At 37.5% G+C, this 16727-nt stretch overlaps 1 protein-coding gene across 2 annotated transcripts in view; it reads right to left on the bottom strand.

Moving 5' to 3' along the window:
• The window catches only part of THSD4 (thrombospondin type 1 domain containing 4), a 317127-nt gene extending 300408 nt beyond the window's left edge, over positions 1–16719 (bottom strand). The window contains exons 1-2 of one of the 2 annotated variants that reach the window (XM_061447099.1): positions 16538–16719; positions 13141–14450 (exon numbers count right to left, since the gene is read on the bottom strand). The gene's annotated coding sequence lies outside the window, so the exon portion shown is untranslated. Of the gene's footprint in view, positions 1–13140; positions 14754–16537 lie in introns of those variants that run through there. The other variant, XM_061447101.1, reaches the window with a different exon arrangement.
• Between the last annotated feature and the right edge of the window lie 8 nt (positions 16720–16727).

Genomic DNA, 16727 nt, shown 5'->3' on the forward strand with positions numbered 1-16727 from the left:
AGAATTTCAGGACTGACTTTGGTTTTCGCAGTTTCTGTTTGTTTGTTTGGATTTTGGGTTTTGTTTGCTTTTTTTTCTTCTCAATATCTGATCTTACTGTCTTTGCAAAGACAAACTTAGTCTTCTACTTTTGGGTCAGGGCTTTTATGAAGATTGGATGTTCTCATGCATACATGTAGATACAGGTTAAAATTACTGTGCTGCTACCTTTTCCTGATCTCCAGGAACTGGCACAAATTACTTATTTACTAGCTTTCCAAAAGGGCACTATCCCTCATTCATTTCTTGAAGCCTCCTGAAAAAGAATATATATACCTAACACTTCTTGAAACTTTGCTTGGAACTTTTCACATAGAAGTTCTGGAATAAAGAATTTGGAAACAACTGCAAATCAACAGGGAACTAAGGGAGATTGCTAAGCAATCACACTCAAGACAAAAGGTGCAAGTTCATGCCTTTTCCACTCAGTTACTAGGCTCAAGCAACTGTTGACTGACAACAGGTTTGGGTGTATAGACTTACATGTATTGCCTGCTAAGTTCCTCTCCTTACCAGTTGTTTCATGGAAGATGTTGCTCCAATTTTGGTGATGGATTTATTTTTAACAAAAAGAGATTGAAAAGTCACATTGAGATAAAAAGAAGTAGTAAACAGAAGTATTTATAATCCAATCAAAGAAAGAACTGTAGAATGGTGGAAGTCTACACATTAAAGTCATCATACCTGCCTGCAAGAAAATGAAAATATCTTCAAAGTGGCATATTACAGTTTTCCCTCTCTCCTTCACCAAATGTTCTGTTTTGCTGAGTTTGTTCCAGTGTCCTAAAAGGCCTCTTGCATGTCTGTTTAATAACCCTGTCTTGGATTATTGAATTCTGCAACCTCTTGGCCCCTGGTTCTAAACAAAGTAAAAGAAAACAAGTCTTCCTTCAAGCACAGTCATAAATTTAAGGAAATTAACTAAACTCCAACACCACCAAAGAAAAGAACGTTCTCACTCTCGTGATTTCAAATTTGAAAAGTGTAGAAGAAATCTCTATCACCCTCTCCACCTGGAAGGAGCAGAGGATGCAACCCTAATTTCACTAAGCGAGACTAAATTGCTACTACTATTACTAACAGCGTCCTACCTCAACAACACATACAAAGTCAGGCTCGGCTAAAAGCACTTACTGCAATATTTAAGTACATGCTTGAAAAACTTTCACACAAATCCTTTGTTGAAATGTGACCCAAGTAGAGACACAGAGAATCACAGAATCATAGAATAGGTAGGGTTAGAAAGGACCTTAAGACCATGTATGAAGTTAATATTTATGGCAATATTTAGTACATGTTTTTATAAAATAGTAACAAAAAAAATAGAGCAAGGTTTATTATTTCAAATTGAATTCTACAGCAATTTCAGAAATGTATTCAACTGTATTACCATCTGAAGAAATAACTACTTAGTGGAGTGTATTTCCTATTAGAACTCTCTCTTTCACAGTATCCTTAGAGCTGTCACAGACAGGGAAAATACCTAGGGTGCAATGTAAAGTATTTTCTAAGAAACAGGATATACCTATGTAAACCAACTTATACTACGGAGGTTAAACGCAATCAACATAGTTCCAGCAATCGGATTTCTCCTTACAAAAAATATAAAATGGCATTTAGTACAACAGTGAAAGCTTTACTATTCTTAAGTGTAAATAATCAGTGGAAGAAAATTAAGCTCCTGCAGGTCTGTACTAAGAGTATTGTGTGAGTTGTATTTCCACTTACCAATGAAAAAAGTAAACTAGGATGTTTACAGCAGACCTGTATGAAATGCACAGGATAACCAGCTGTGATTGATTCATAAAATCACAAGTTCCATTGCTTCCACCTAATAAAATGTTGGTGATACCTGCTGAACCAGTAAGTGTCCTACCTTTGGTATGAAAGTGTCAGTTTACCTTTGGTATAAGATAAATCGTTCAGTATTATGACCTACTACTTTATGTGACAGATTCAGGTCACTCCAGAATGTACATCACTGGGAAACACACAACTGCGCTTCCTGTTGCCAATAACTACTTTGTACAAGTATTTGATATACAGAATATATAAAAGCATACATGCAAACACACACATAAACATGCATGTATATACGCACACACACAACAGAAGTATTAATCTACCCATTCAGCTTCTGAAAAAAGGATGGTAGAAGGGAACACAAAGACAGGCTTTTAGTTACTTGTGAGTATCTAGGCTGAAGCCTATTCTTTCTAAACAAAAAATTTCTTTCTGTCTCTTTGTAGAGGCTTCATGGGCAAAGAAGAAAAAACTTTTAAAAGTGGCTTTGTATTTGCATTTTCTTTGTTTGTCCCAGCCTAAATTTCTACCATTATAAAATATGATCTTTCACTTCAAAAATTTGGGGGTACAGACCGATAGTTCCCACAACAGAGCAGTTCTTATTTGTACAAAGATAACTCTGAATGTGGAAGTGATCCAAAGGCGACTTCAGACTGACTGCATTCATCAAATAAATAAAGCTGCTGCAAGCATGCAGGTAGACCCCTCTTAACTCACATGATCAAAGCATAGCTGTTAGTGTAGAAGATAAGACAGGCTAAACTCTTTCAGATTTTTTAGCTTGCTAGGCTTCTGATAAATGCTATAGACTGAGAAAGGTGGGTGGAATGAGACAAAACTGTATGCACAAAATGAAACAATAAAACAGAGAATGACATTCAGGGAAGTAGGCTTACACACCTTAACATATTTGCTTCTAGAAAAATATAACACAAAAAAGTGCACAAGTACTAGGAGGTAAGCAGTTTGCACAGCTATGAAAACTACTCTATAGGTAGGTACAGGTTTAGCATAGTAAGTAGTGTATACAGCATAGAACTTCAAAATAATAACTCAGACTTTAAGCAGTCATAAAGTTTCACGTGATTCTGCAGAATATAGAATGAGCAATTTTAGGGAAATATGAATTAAAGTACTTACTGGGTCTAATTTGTGACAGTTAGAATTCCTAACACTGTTAAAATACCATTATCCAAACTCTATGGATGACTGTTGAAGAAACATTTTGTTTTGCTTTTAAATGCTTGTAACAGAATGACATTTTTCCATTCCTAGTAATAAAACACAAACTCTGTATCTTGTTGACCCAGTTATAAGAAAGTACCTAACCTCCATTCTACAGTTAAGATCTCTTGGTGACATTCAAATTCTGCTTTGGGTAGGCAGCTTTGTGGAGAAAGCAAGTACCTGATGTGTGCATACAACACAGTATGGTCCTATCATGCTAAACCTGCATACAGCAAAAACCTGAACCACTGCAGTGAGACATCCAGCGAGTCCTTAACTCCATTAAGTTAAAGAATCCGTTGTGGCACTGGACCCAAACAAGGTAATGTGGATGTAATTTTTCCTTCATAAAGAGGCTTGTTTTCACGTTCCTCAGCTCCCATATCCACAGTATGTATAGCCCTGTCTGATCAGATTCAAAACTGAGTTTATTAAAGAAAAAGGAACTGAAGAAGGTGATAGGGTAAAAAAACCCTAAGCTAATAACCAACCAGTAAGCATTCACGACTTCAGGAAGGAGAATCTCATTTCAGTCTTGAAAGTGTTTTAATGCTTTCCTGTTTAATAATAGTGAGAGTACCACTGTAGGTGAAGGGTGATAGAATTTCTTCCTACAGGATAAACTACACCCCAGAGCTGCCAAAACTCTATCATCAGCCCTGCTCCTTGGTTCTCATCCCGCCGAAGCTTAATATTGGACTTTCTAACTCCAGTGACCAGAAGCAACTCCCAAAATGCCACTAGCTTAAGCCATCAAAATGAGCCACCCCCCACCTGACATCATACAGCTCTGTGGTCACTTGTCTTTTCACTCGCTTTAAGGAAAAAAAATACTTAACATACATGGTTAGACAGCCCTTGAGTATTTGAGCTAACATCCAAAAGAGGTAAAGGCAGTAGTTCACACTTCCCACTGCTGTTAAAAGCTCTTTGCAAACTTCTGCCTTCACATTTTTGAGGTTTTTTTTTTTACTACTAAAACAGCCGAAGCCTAACTTCCTTTAAAGAAAGAATATCAAAGCTGAGACTGAGGGGAGCATCACTGAAGTCTTAAAGATTTATTTAGGTGGGATCCTCCTGGTCCTTTTCAATTCCAGATACAAATCAAGCAAATGAGACACAGAAAGGAGTTCTCTGCAGCACTGTCTGTGCTTAAGTTCTTGTAAAAGTAAGAAGTATTTTTAAGTACTGGCACCTCCACTAATAATAAAAGCAGGAGCACTAGCAGTGATGTGTTTTTATCACAAAGCGTCCAAGAAGGCCTGGATGTTGCTGCGGAGCCAGCCAAATTTCAGCAATGCAAAGAACAGCTGCATTCTCCAGCAGTACAATTCTAAGGACAAAGTTCCATACACAGTCTTGAGACAAAGCTGCTGTAATATACTGCGGGGACAACCCCACATTTCAGGATGAAAATACACATCTCTTACTAACTTGGTTAAATAAGACTAAAGATTTTTGTCTTTATATCCAGACTGTTGGCCAGACCACACTGAAATACAGTATGAGTAGATGTTGATGGGAATATAAAGAAATCAATCAAAAAAATTGCTAAGTTGAAAAAGAAAGATAAAAAAAAAGCCTAAAGCTCAGGTGCTGCCAGAGAAAATACTTGTTTTTTTTTTAACTATTTGGGAGAGGCACAATGGTGTAACAGCACCATTTTCTGCAAAGTGGTCTGTTTATTTAGGTCAGTGTGAAGATTCTGTGCATGTCTGCCCCTGATTTTGCAAGACACCAAATCATTGAGGAGCCTTTTCAGACGGAAGCCTTTGATTTGCACAGGTTCTGCAAGCATGTCTTGCTTGAGGGCAGCAATGTAATAATCTCTCAGAGAATCCTGAACTAATAAGTTATCCTCTTAAATCCCATGTATGAGGAAGACAGTTGACACTGGACTGCTGGTAGGTTAGCAAATGAACCTCCCAGACAATATTAAAAGATGAGTGGTTCTATTCTATCCTTAGACACTAATAAGCCAGCTCAAACTACAGACTCCTCCCCAGGAAACAGGAACAGGGTCTGGGCTGGACCCTTCCCTGCTACATGTCTGGCAAGCGGACAATATAATAGATACACATGTGCATTATATTTGCCAATAAAATGTTTTCTGCTCCTATCTGAATAGCACCAAGGAAAGATGCTGATACTCAGCTACTGTCACCAACTACCTCCCATCCATTTGCAGTGCTTTTCAAATCAGGACCAGGGGAACTTTATCCTAGATGACACCTTATCTCTGCAGAAATGATGTGCCACTTTCCCAGCAGAGGCAGCAGATGGGAATGGCTGCTGCTCCAACAGAACATTTCATCTAGCTGGAATTTCTCTAGAGTTTATCGCTCTAACACAGAACAGAAATAAGAAAACGCTTTTCAGGAATTTTATTAACCCTTTAATAGCAGTAACCAGGTAACTGCTCCCTCGAGAATACACGAAGATGACTGGTAGCACAGATATGCATAAAAGTTTGCACAGTTACTGTTTTCATATAACACAATGCTGCCTGGGAATGTCTCTGGCAGAGTACCAGGAAAGAGACATCAGAGTACCAGGAAAGAGACATCATGTAGCAAGGATTATTAACGCGTCTTGTAAAGGGCCCTACCCTTTCTAAACTGAGATAGGTATTAATGTGATATACATATTCTTTGGTATTTTAAAAAGTGATCAATAGGAGTACCTAATGTAAATAAAGTAGTAAAAAACATTCAATAGTGATCTGAATCACAGACGTGACACATGACAGAGGCACCCTGTTCTAACAGCTTGCTGAAAGCCTCCTTCTGGAATGAATTGGGAGAGCAACCAAATAGAACAGTTAAAGAATGTTATGATAAGATCAATATTCATTGAGGTTGGGGTGCACATATTTCTCACTGAAAATTACAGTGACCTGCCAAGCTCTACAGGCCTGAAATCAAAGCTGCAATCCTGGCTTCCAGCTCACTCTTGTGTTTAGCCCTCTATTTCACACAGTTGCAGTGCCATAGACTTTCCTCTGCTTCACAGCTCTACGCTGCACCAGAGGCAGCTGCCTGGCCCAATTCCCCATGTTCTAGAAAATGCACTTCTAAAAATCATATTTCATGATTGCAAATTACCATTATAGTCCTCCCTCTTAGCCCACACTCCTCCACTTTCGCCACCCATCCACTCTTCCTCCCCTTCTCAATACAGTCTCAGAGAGATAAAAATAGTAAGACTTAAATTATAGATTTTGAGATGGTTTTCTCCTGATCTCCATTCCAGCCACAAAATTAACCAGTTCCTTCACCTATGTATGACCATAAGGTAGCCTAAACTTTTAGGTGTAGCTGCAAGAATCACAGTTTTTCCAGTCTCCTCCTAGGATAGGAGTGATAAAATTAATTTGTTACTAACACAGGTACTCATTTCTTAGATCTGAAAGTAGATGCTGATTTGCCAAGAAATCCAGTACCTTAAAAAAAATTAACAAAAACCTTTATTGGCCCACAATAAGCGAACTGCACATAACTGCTTGGTTTCACTGTGTACATGTAATTGGTATTCATTTCCAGGAGATCACCCTGGAGTTTAGCCAAGCCAAAATCCTGATCCCAGTATCATAATTCCTGCCAAGAATTCAAGCTCTAATTCTCTCTGATATGAAGACTGATGTCATCACACAATGCTAGAATGAAAGAAAGCCAAACAGAATCTGACATCATACTGCTTTAATCCAGACTTAAGATAAACCGCTATACTCATCAAGTTAATCTCAACAACATCCTGTGAATCTTGTTGAAGAAAATACACTTTATAAAAGAAACAGTTTTGAGCGCATCACAAAACTGCCTTTGGAAGGGTTAAGTCTTATGAAACTTTGTCCAAAATAGGAAAAAAAAAATCAGCCAAATTTTTGAAATAATTTTTAATTGAGCTGCTAAAGACAATTTCCAGGAACCTACCAAAGGTTTTACAAGATTTTTAGTTGAAACATAAATTGCCATAAAAAATAAAAATACTGTGAGACCAAAAGCAAGATTTTGGCAATCTTGTTCTAGACTTCCAAATGCTTCTGATTAGGAATCACTGAATTGATTGCATTCTGAAACAAATGAAAGAACCCACAGCAAAAGAGTCCTCTAAATCAGCAAATATTTTCAAGAGATGTTAAATATTTAGCACATAAGCTCCCACAAAAATACCTACTTTCAATGCATTTATCACGAAGTCTACTCATTCTATAGGTGCAATGAGGAACAAAAAAAGTGTTGTGATTTCTCCTTAGAACATAAGGCAGACTAGTTTAAAAAATAAAATTAAAAATTCCAGGCTATACTTGACCTCTGAGTGTTACAGGTGAAAATGCTACTGAATAAGATCTGTGTTAGTGGCAGCCAAGTAACAGATTGTCTCATCTGCTGATTCAATTGAAATGAGAGCAATAAAAAACCCCCAAAACCCAACCTTCAAAAAAAGTGCCGGGGAAAAAAAAAATCCCACAGAATCCAGCACTACATGTGCTAGAACTACCTTTGCTTCCCTCTGAAAGGTGCCCCTACCCCTAGCATGCTTCCTCCTGGGCTCTCCATATAACACATTCATGCCACTTTAGCTTGATACCACTAATACTAATTAAGCAACAGCCTCTCTGTAGCCATTTCCCACTGTAGAGATGAGGAAAAGGAAAAAGTTGCCTGTGCCTGTCTTCGGTTGGAATAAGCACTGAAGCTATAAGTAATGCTGATAATATTTTCCTCAAATAACAAAATACACTAAGAGCTTAGAAACAAAGGGTGGGGAAAGTGTGAGCCTCCTAAGGGGAGCAGGGAAGGAGAAATACAGAAGGATTTGGCTTCTCACAACAGTTCTCACACCTTTAAAAATACACAAATCTGCTTCACTCTGTGTAGCTGCCCAATATTTAACATACATTACAGATGAGATATACAGCACCTGGCTACCTTAACACCTTTGTCAGCTCATTACCAGATATCTAATGCAACCAAGTGTTTTTATTTCACTTTTGCTGCTGTTAAAATGAAGGCCAACAGGGGATGATCCTCTCGAAGGCACTGCTTTTTATCCTATGGCCTCTTTATACCATTTTGGATGAGTTTGACAAGTGTGTTTTATAAAAAGGTGTCTCTGGAATAAAAAAATGAGAGTTAGTCAGCAGTGAGGCTGCACAGATGTCTTGAACTAAATATTCTTCAATATGAGAATCTCTTACAATTGACACTAATCTGTCATGCTGAAAGACCTCAAACACATTCATAAATCACATATCAAGATACGTATTGCTGAAACGCTAGTTTGTGCCAGCAAAGTGACAAAGATTGTTGCAGTGAGGTATTCATGGAAGACATGATTCACCTTAAATGGGAAACATATGCTGATCAAATTTGGAAACTATCCTGAGCACACCTAGATCTATTAGTACACTTTCCTGACGCAGCCTCTAGTTAATCCCTGAGAGTGAGCCTACAGCTAGCATCATCAAGCAAGGACAACAGTTCGGTACCAACAAAGCAGACAGAGCAAGTAACCAAGTCAACTTTCTCATATCACCTGTGGTTTCTTTTTTCTCTGAAGTAATTTTTAGCCAATGTAACTCACTTTTCCTTTAAAGATGCAAAGCACTTATTTTTTCTTTTAAATAAAACTGAAAACACAGTGAATAGGAATCTACAGAACATATGAAAAATCTGTTCACTACAAATACTACCTGCAGATTACCTCCTTCTTTTTTTGTAGTTGCCCAGAACATCATAGTCACTGTACACGAGACAGCAGCTACCTTGCAACCTGTCAGCTCACCACCAGAAATGGCTATGTCTAACTGAACTCACATAAACTTACGTCAAAACAACAAAAGAACACATGTGTTTCTACCTTGTCACCAAGCACATTGGACATATTTTGCAACACGTTTACTACTCACATGCATATACTAGCATAATGACCTGAGTGAAGATGCAGTTATCTACTGCCTAACAATGTCTACCCTAATTCAGTCTTCCACTCTATCCATACGACCATGCCACATTCCGCTTTTAGCAATAGATGTGTTCAAAATAAGAAAGGAGAGAACCTGTGTGTCAGACCTCAAGGTCTTTTCAAATATGACAAAAGCACCTACTGATCTAGATTTCACTAAAGTCTAGCATGACTTGGGGTATGCACCTCATTTTGGAAATCTAGGACACTCAAATTTTATCCCAAATCCAAGTAATGAGCATGCTTATTCATTGTGGAGTGGGCTACTTCCATGGTTACTGAGTGGCATGGAAGAAAACATTGGGTTTAATTGCATGAGAGCGAAGCAGCCAACAGGAGGGAAGGATGGAACTTGTCCATACAATTTCAGACTTGCAGACATTAGAATCTGGATGACTGCCTAGACTATCCAAACAGGGGAGGAAAAAAACGAAAAAGCAATTCCACGGCACTGAAAAGATCTAAAACAAATCAGATGTTTCAGATTGTAGTAGTGTCTATTTTCCTCTAGGCAGCATAGAATCTAAATAACCAGCTGAGGCATTGATGTCATCACCACAGATACAAAAAAAAAGAGGATTGGTTAGGGTAATTCTCACCTTGCAGATAGGCCACGTGTGAAATCCCAGTCACTCAAATCACTGGGAATCTTAGAACAACTTCAACAGCATCATGGTTTGCACTGACATACTTTACCTAGTTTAAATTTTCCTTTTTTGATTATGCATCCTAATGAAGAGCATAAATCAATGCAAATACATTTTAGAATTTTCAGCAACATGTCGACTTGCATTTAAATCTTGCCTTATTACATCTGCAGAGGAGACATGATAACACTTAAATAAAGCAGCATAAATAAGGCTTTGTAAACAATTCTTGTGGATCAGGAGAACAGTTACCTATCTAGCAACTCAACCTATAAAAAAATTAATAAAGTTTAGACTTGGTTCTACAGCATCTTTAAAGTACAGTTGACAGTAAGTTACTTTGGCAGGGTGGGGTGACGAAAAGCGGTAGAGACCTACATCTCTCACTTTTTAATTAAGAAAACCAAATCAAACCCCAGTGTCTACAGTTTCACGAAAAAAGCTCTCCATTTCCATTTTTAGTTACACCTTTGTTTCCCCATACTTGCAATTTCAGATGTTTACAAATGGCTAAAACTCTTCTTGCGGAGCAATTTACTTTGCATTCCATCATCAAATATTGAACAGTATGCTGAGGTGGCATTCATTATTGCAGTAAATTAAATTACTCGTCTTAAGAACTGTTCATACTTTACATTAATAAATGAAAATAACTGATCAATAAGAATGCCTTTAAATGCTCATAATACCTGGAATAATCTAACTATAGTTATATCAATATTTGTCTTCAATAAGATATTAAGCCCAGTTAAATCTGCAGTAATAGGCTTTAAAATAAAACAAAGACTTAAAGTAATAAACATGCTTAATATGTTGTCTTTAACCTTTTATGTACTGCTTCAGGCAAAAATAATAAAAGATATTTTTGGCTATAACAAGTCCTAAAAAACCTGAATAATAATGGAAATATTCAAGTGTGTGATTAGAAGTAAGCATGTACTTTGTATGCAGCACGTATTTTGCTGAATAATGGTAATACACAATAGAGCTCAATATCTATAGTTACATCTGGAAGTGCTGGCAATTCACATAGAAAAATATCATTGGCTACAGACTCCCACATTTATTCACCACTGAAAGAATGACAGGGTACTCAGCTTTAAAAGGCAAGAGAAAAAAAAATTAGCCTTGCTGATTACTTCTTAATCCAAACACAGATCCTCAGGACAACTAAGATCTCAACTGTAATAAAGCAAGTAGCATTGTTACAACTGTTGAACATACAGCATGACGTTTCTGCTTATACGGCTGTCAATTAGGCAAATACTGAAGACAAACGAAACAAAACCTCTAAAGATATGTTGAAAATTCTAATATAGCCTCTTGGCTGTTTACTGCATTGATTATGAAAGCATTAGTGTTTGTTAGCTTGTCATTCAAAAGACAAACAAACCCAAAAGAACAACAAAATAACACAAGTAACTGCCACAGCATCAGAGAGAGGTTTTCCTGCTCATTTCTTCAAGGGAGTGATTAAGTCTTTTACCATGGTTTCCATATGTTCTCATGCAGTCTCCAGAAGAATGCAAAGTCACTGCAATAAACGTTCATAGAATCACAGAATAGTTAGGGTTGGAGAGACCCTTAAGATCATCTAGTTCCAACACCCCTGCCACAGGCAGGGACACCACACACTAAACCACATAAAGACTTCATCAAGCCTGGCCTTGAACACTGCCAGGGATGGAGCATTCACAACACCCTTGAGCAATCCACTCCAGTGCCTCACCACCCTTACAGTAAAGAACTTTTTCCTTTTATCTAACCTAAAACTTCCCTTGTTAAAGTTTAAATCCATTCCCCCTTGATCTGTCACTACAGTCCCTAATGAAGAGTCCTTCTCCAGCATTCTTGCAGGCCTCCTTCAGATACTGGAAGGCTGCTATGAGGTTTACACACAGCTTTCTCTTTTCCAGACTGAACAGCCCCGATTTTCTTAGCCTGTCTCCAGCACCCTTATCATGCTCGTGGCCCTCCTCTGGACTTGCTCCAACAGCTCCATGTCCTTTTTCTGTAGAGGACACCAGAACTGTACACAGTACTCCAAGTGAGGTCTCACAAGAGCAGAGTAAAGAGGAAGCACCACCTCTCTGGTTGACCGGCTGGTCACGCCTCTTTTGATGCCACCCAGGATACAGTTGGCTTTCTGGGCTGTGAGTGCACACTGCCAGCTAATATATTCTATTGCCAATGCCAAATCAGAAAGTGAAAGAAAGCTGTACACTTGTCTTCTTGGTTTCCTTCATCATTCTTCACAATTATTTACTTTATTAGAAAACATAGATCATTGAAGCATAATCCAAATATGCAGCAAGTGTGCTACATATCCATATAAAGCACAAACCACAGCACATATTGTCTCACAATATAATTTCTAAGTGTAATATAACAGCTGGTCAACGAACTCAGCAATTTTTACCAGTGTAAAGTAACAGCTTCTATACATGTCACTTGGATTTCTTCCATTGAATGTGAATTGCTAATGCAATGCCACTGTTAACTTGCGTAACTTAAGATGTTCAGACTATGTGAGCATGTAATACAAACATCACATTCACAGGCACAATTTCTTCACCACTGTAGTTTGAATTAACTTCACATCTCTTGTCTAATAATATACTTTAAGCACAAGGAAACCTTATGTCATTCCAGAATAACTTCTCCTGTGCTTAAGTGTCAAGTGCTCAACACTACCTTCCAGAAAGGCTTTTCTTACCTTGATTCTTGAAAGGTATCATTCTCACTGCTTTAAAAAAGTTAGTGCTGAGTGCTGTTTGTGTCATTCGTGTCTAGTATTCCAGAAAGAATGAGCTTGTTTATGATCTGCTTAGTGTTCACATAAAGCTCTGGATTTCTTAGGTGTAAAACGTAATAGCAGCATTTAACCTCTGGGATATCCATATTAGTCAAACAAAAGTGAAAGGCATAGTTTTGTCTGAAAATAGAAATCAATCTGGTTATGGGTGTAGTAATATACTAGATGCCATGCACTACAGAATAAGAACAAAGATCACACAGAAGATTCTCCTTAATACGGAAATAGCTGCCTAATTAGGAAAACTACAACAGAAGGCAGAATTAAGCATTTTCATCCTGTTAACCAACAGATTACAGCATCAAAAAATCTGATTCTGCTGTCTTGATGACATTACTTTACACTGTACCAATCAATCACAGACCAGAGCAATCAAGAAGCCTGCACTGTTTTTCCAAAAAGCTGGATAAAACAGTTACATGTAAGAACCATCTCAAGTCAGCTTAGTCAGTAATAAGGAATACAGAGTTGTCTTGTACAAAGACACTTCCTGGGGATGCTGGATACTTCTCATGCTGGATTTGGTATAAATATTCTAACCTGCAGCTTTCTGCTTTTTTTTTAACCTCAGTGTTCTTTTACCAGGGAAGTACGTCTCTGCTTGCAGCACATCTATCTATAACTGAAAAAAAACCCTACCAAACCAAACAGCTCTGAACTGGAGAAGAGTCAGTTTTTCCCCTATTAAGACTTCCTGACTCTTCACTAGGCTTTCTTGACATTTGATACAATAAGCAGAAGCATCTGTCCACCACAGCTGTACACAAGTATGGCATACGAGGTCCAACACATAGCTTGTGAAGAAATGCTGTTTTCACCACAGTAAACAGAGACAACAGCTCCTCCAGATGAGCTTATCTTTCTCCCCCTGAGAGAAGCCTAGTAAAGCTAGCCAATGAAACTAGATACTTGGGATGTATAAACACTCCCTTAGATTCAATGTATTCTAGCTCATGCTCAGAAAACATCCATCTCTGACATGACATGTTTAAGCAGATACCAATTAGCCTTTTGTAAGATTGCTTAAAGCTCTGTGTAGCCTACACTCCCTACTTTTTAGTATGCAAAAATCAAACAGTTCATATTAATTTCCGAGTAAAAGCAACTTCATCACACCACAGAGCAAAGTGATAGCTAGTGGTCTCTTTTCCCCATTCTTGGTCTACATGTGTGTAACAGAACACCAAGTCTTAAAAATTCCCAAAAGACGGATGCCTCCAACTTAAGAGAAAAATAATTTCACTCAAAGTCGACTTCAAGATGTAGCAGAGTTTGTATGATGTGGGAACAGAAAACATATTCAAGTAGTCTGTTTTCCCAATCAAAACAAAAAGCTGTTATTGTGCTTTTGAATACGTACAGTGACCTCCCAAGCTAAATCACATCTTTGTGAATGTTGCTTAATGATATAAACCAGAAAGTATTTGCCTCAGCTTCTTTAAATAAACTAACAAAAAGCATTTCATCCTGATATGCCACTATGTTAAAAAGTAACAGCTGAAAGAATCAGTGTTTGTCACTTTTTTTATCAGTTGCAGGCTGTAAAGGTAGTCACTTGTCTTGAATTTGCAGAAGGTATACATGTTTGCCCAATACCTAACTTAATCTGCAGATGACCAGTGTTTTAATAGGCTAACATATTATTATTATTATTGTTATTATTATTAAATACATTCCATACTAAAAATATGACCATTTGTAGCAGTGGAACAAGATATTTCACTTTTAAATCCCTGATCTATACCAGCTATTTCCAGATTCAGATCTAACACTTGGTCTCAGGCAGCAGAGCAGTTTTACTTACTTTAAAATGCTCAGTTAAAACTTTCTCCAAGTACCCTTTCTTCCTCAAAACTGACAGGATTAGCTTTTGGTTTGCATCAAGTGAATCACTTCTCCCTTTGTTCCACTGTGGCGGCGTATCTGAAGCTTTATTACTTTTTCAGATCCTGTATCAAAAGGAGCGTATGAAATACAGCTTTTCATTAGTCTCCTTACTGATGATCAAATTTCAGTTGCATAATAAACTATGACTCTACATAATGGGGCCTTCAAGCATGATACAGCTAAACTGAAACTGAAAACAGAGATACATCATTATCTGCCCTTATCTGGACATAGAGGAAATTTGTCTCAGAAAGTAAGGAATTTGTATAAATAATCAAAAGATCAATGGAAAAAAATTTTCAAGAGACTTAAAGGTCAAACCAATATATTTTTAACCCTTAAGATGATTTCTATTTAACATACAGAATTTTCCCATTTAGGATGGGACACCAATGAAATACTAACAATATCAAAATGCAGGTTTATGCAGTTTTGGAAATGCTTTGGAAGCAGAAAAATGTAACTGCTTTCAGCCTGGAAGGTTTTATTAAGAGATGCCTAGCTTAAAAATCAATGGCTATTTTAACTCAATTTATCTGTGCAACCACAGAGAATTTATAGATGTACTACTTAAGTTTCAGAACATCTAAGCACTTGATGCTTATACCACCATCAAATTTTTAGAGACACAGAAAATCCTTAATAAACAATTACAACTGCACAACCCACAAGTCTGTATGAACTGATAAATGTTGAAGAACACATAACATATAGCATGCTAACGATTTTAAGATCACCTAGCGGGTTAAAATTCTACCTGCTCTCAGATCTAACATCACTTTAGTCCATCATTCAGTTGTTTCCTACTGGTTTTATGTGAAAAGTATGTAAGCAGCCCAACGTTAATCTTTTCTTCTTTTCTAATCACTGCCTAGTTACTCTCACTTCAGCCATTTAGCAATCCTGTTATGAGACAGCTGCTATTAGTGAAAAAAGTCCAAACTGGCAGCAGTCACAGACCACTGGGAATACAGAGGATTTTAAGGAGATGTTGCTGTAACTCACAGTCAATATCCTCCGATTCATTCCACTTGGTTTTTTCAAGACCCTAGCTAAAGGCTTCTAATCAGGATTATGCTTCTAAAGCCTCAGTATCAGAAAATCTGGCTTTTCTCTAGATTTTCCCATGAAGAACTTCCTGTTCCTCTAGACCAATCCACCCTTTTCAAAACAGTTTTTTCCAGTCTTTTATTGCTGCTGAATCTGATTCAAAAGGGGCCCATCTGCTACAGCTACATCATCAAGAGAGTTCTGCGCTTTCAGACAGCTGCTGAGGTTTCTGTCCCCATCCAGAAGCTGGGATTGCTCCACCCACACCCTCTGCACAGAAATGATGTAAAGGAACTGACAGATCCAAAAAACTTCTGCATGATCATTTCTATACTGTCTCTATAACATAAACTCTCCTTTTCTCATATTTTGCAGGGTATTAATTTGTTCCCTTAATAAAATGCCCCATAAAACTTGAGAGCGCAATTTTTCCAATGGAAAGTAAAAAAAAAAAAAAAAATCCTATCAAATACCCTGATGTTATTGTAAATTCCACGAAGCAGTTCAGAAATCCTGGAGGGGTGATTGCCTTTATTAAGTTCTGTCAACTGCTGGAGCAGTTTCTTCAGGACTTCTAAAACTTTCCTAGAATTTACGTGACTTAACCTCCATTAAATTCTGTAAAGACTGAAAAGCAACTACCAGCAAGTATGCTTTAGAATGACATAACTCAAATTGACAACAGTATGCATACCATTGTTAACCTGTAACATGCTCTGAAAATGGATTCTCTCTGAAAACTTAAATTCACCACCTTGACCTAAATGCAAGCAGACTACGTATTCCTTAATACCTATGACCACTTGACTTATGCTACTCGTTCAAGGCAATTTTCAGGGCACAGAAACTTACTAAACTGTATTTACATCTCTGCTCTGCCAGAGTCTTGTCCAGGTAAAGTTTTTTTTTTTTAAAAAAAACACTTAGTTTTGAACTATAGAAACCTTTGCAGGAAGTTTTCCTTGGTTACAAACTACTTTCTGAATTTCTTCTTTATAAATGAGCTTAAGTAAAATGAGATCAATTTGAACTGACTGCCTGTATTGTTTTAAGATACAACAGAGCTATAAAACTAGGTTTAAATGGCACAACTTTCTACCTGCATATGAACACTAGTCATGGGAATCATCTGGACTTGTTAGCAGTTCCTAAATTCAATTTCTAGGCAGAAGCCTCATAAGGTGTTTACAATGAAAGTTACTATACTATGGAATGTGTTATTTCTACTCTTTCACAGTTGATCTGGGGGACAAGTTGTGTCTCATCTCTTCATGGAGCACTAAGGAAGT

This window comes from Pezoporus flaviventris, unplaced genomic scaffold (genome assembly GCF_033815535.1).
Source record: "Pezoporus flaviventris isolate CSIRO_AGI_PZ_B2104156 unplaced genomic scaffold, CSIRO_AGI_Pfla_v1 ptg000006l, whole genome shotgun sequence".
Classification (NCBI taxonomy): Eukaryota; Metazoa; Chordata; class Aves; order Psittaciformes; family Psittacidae; genus Pezoporus; species Pezoporus flaviventris.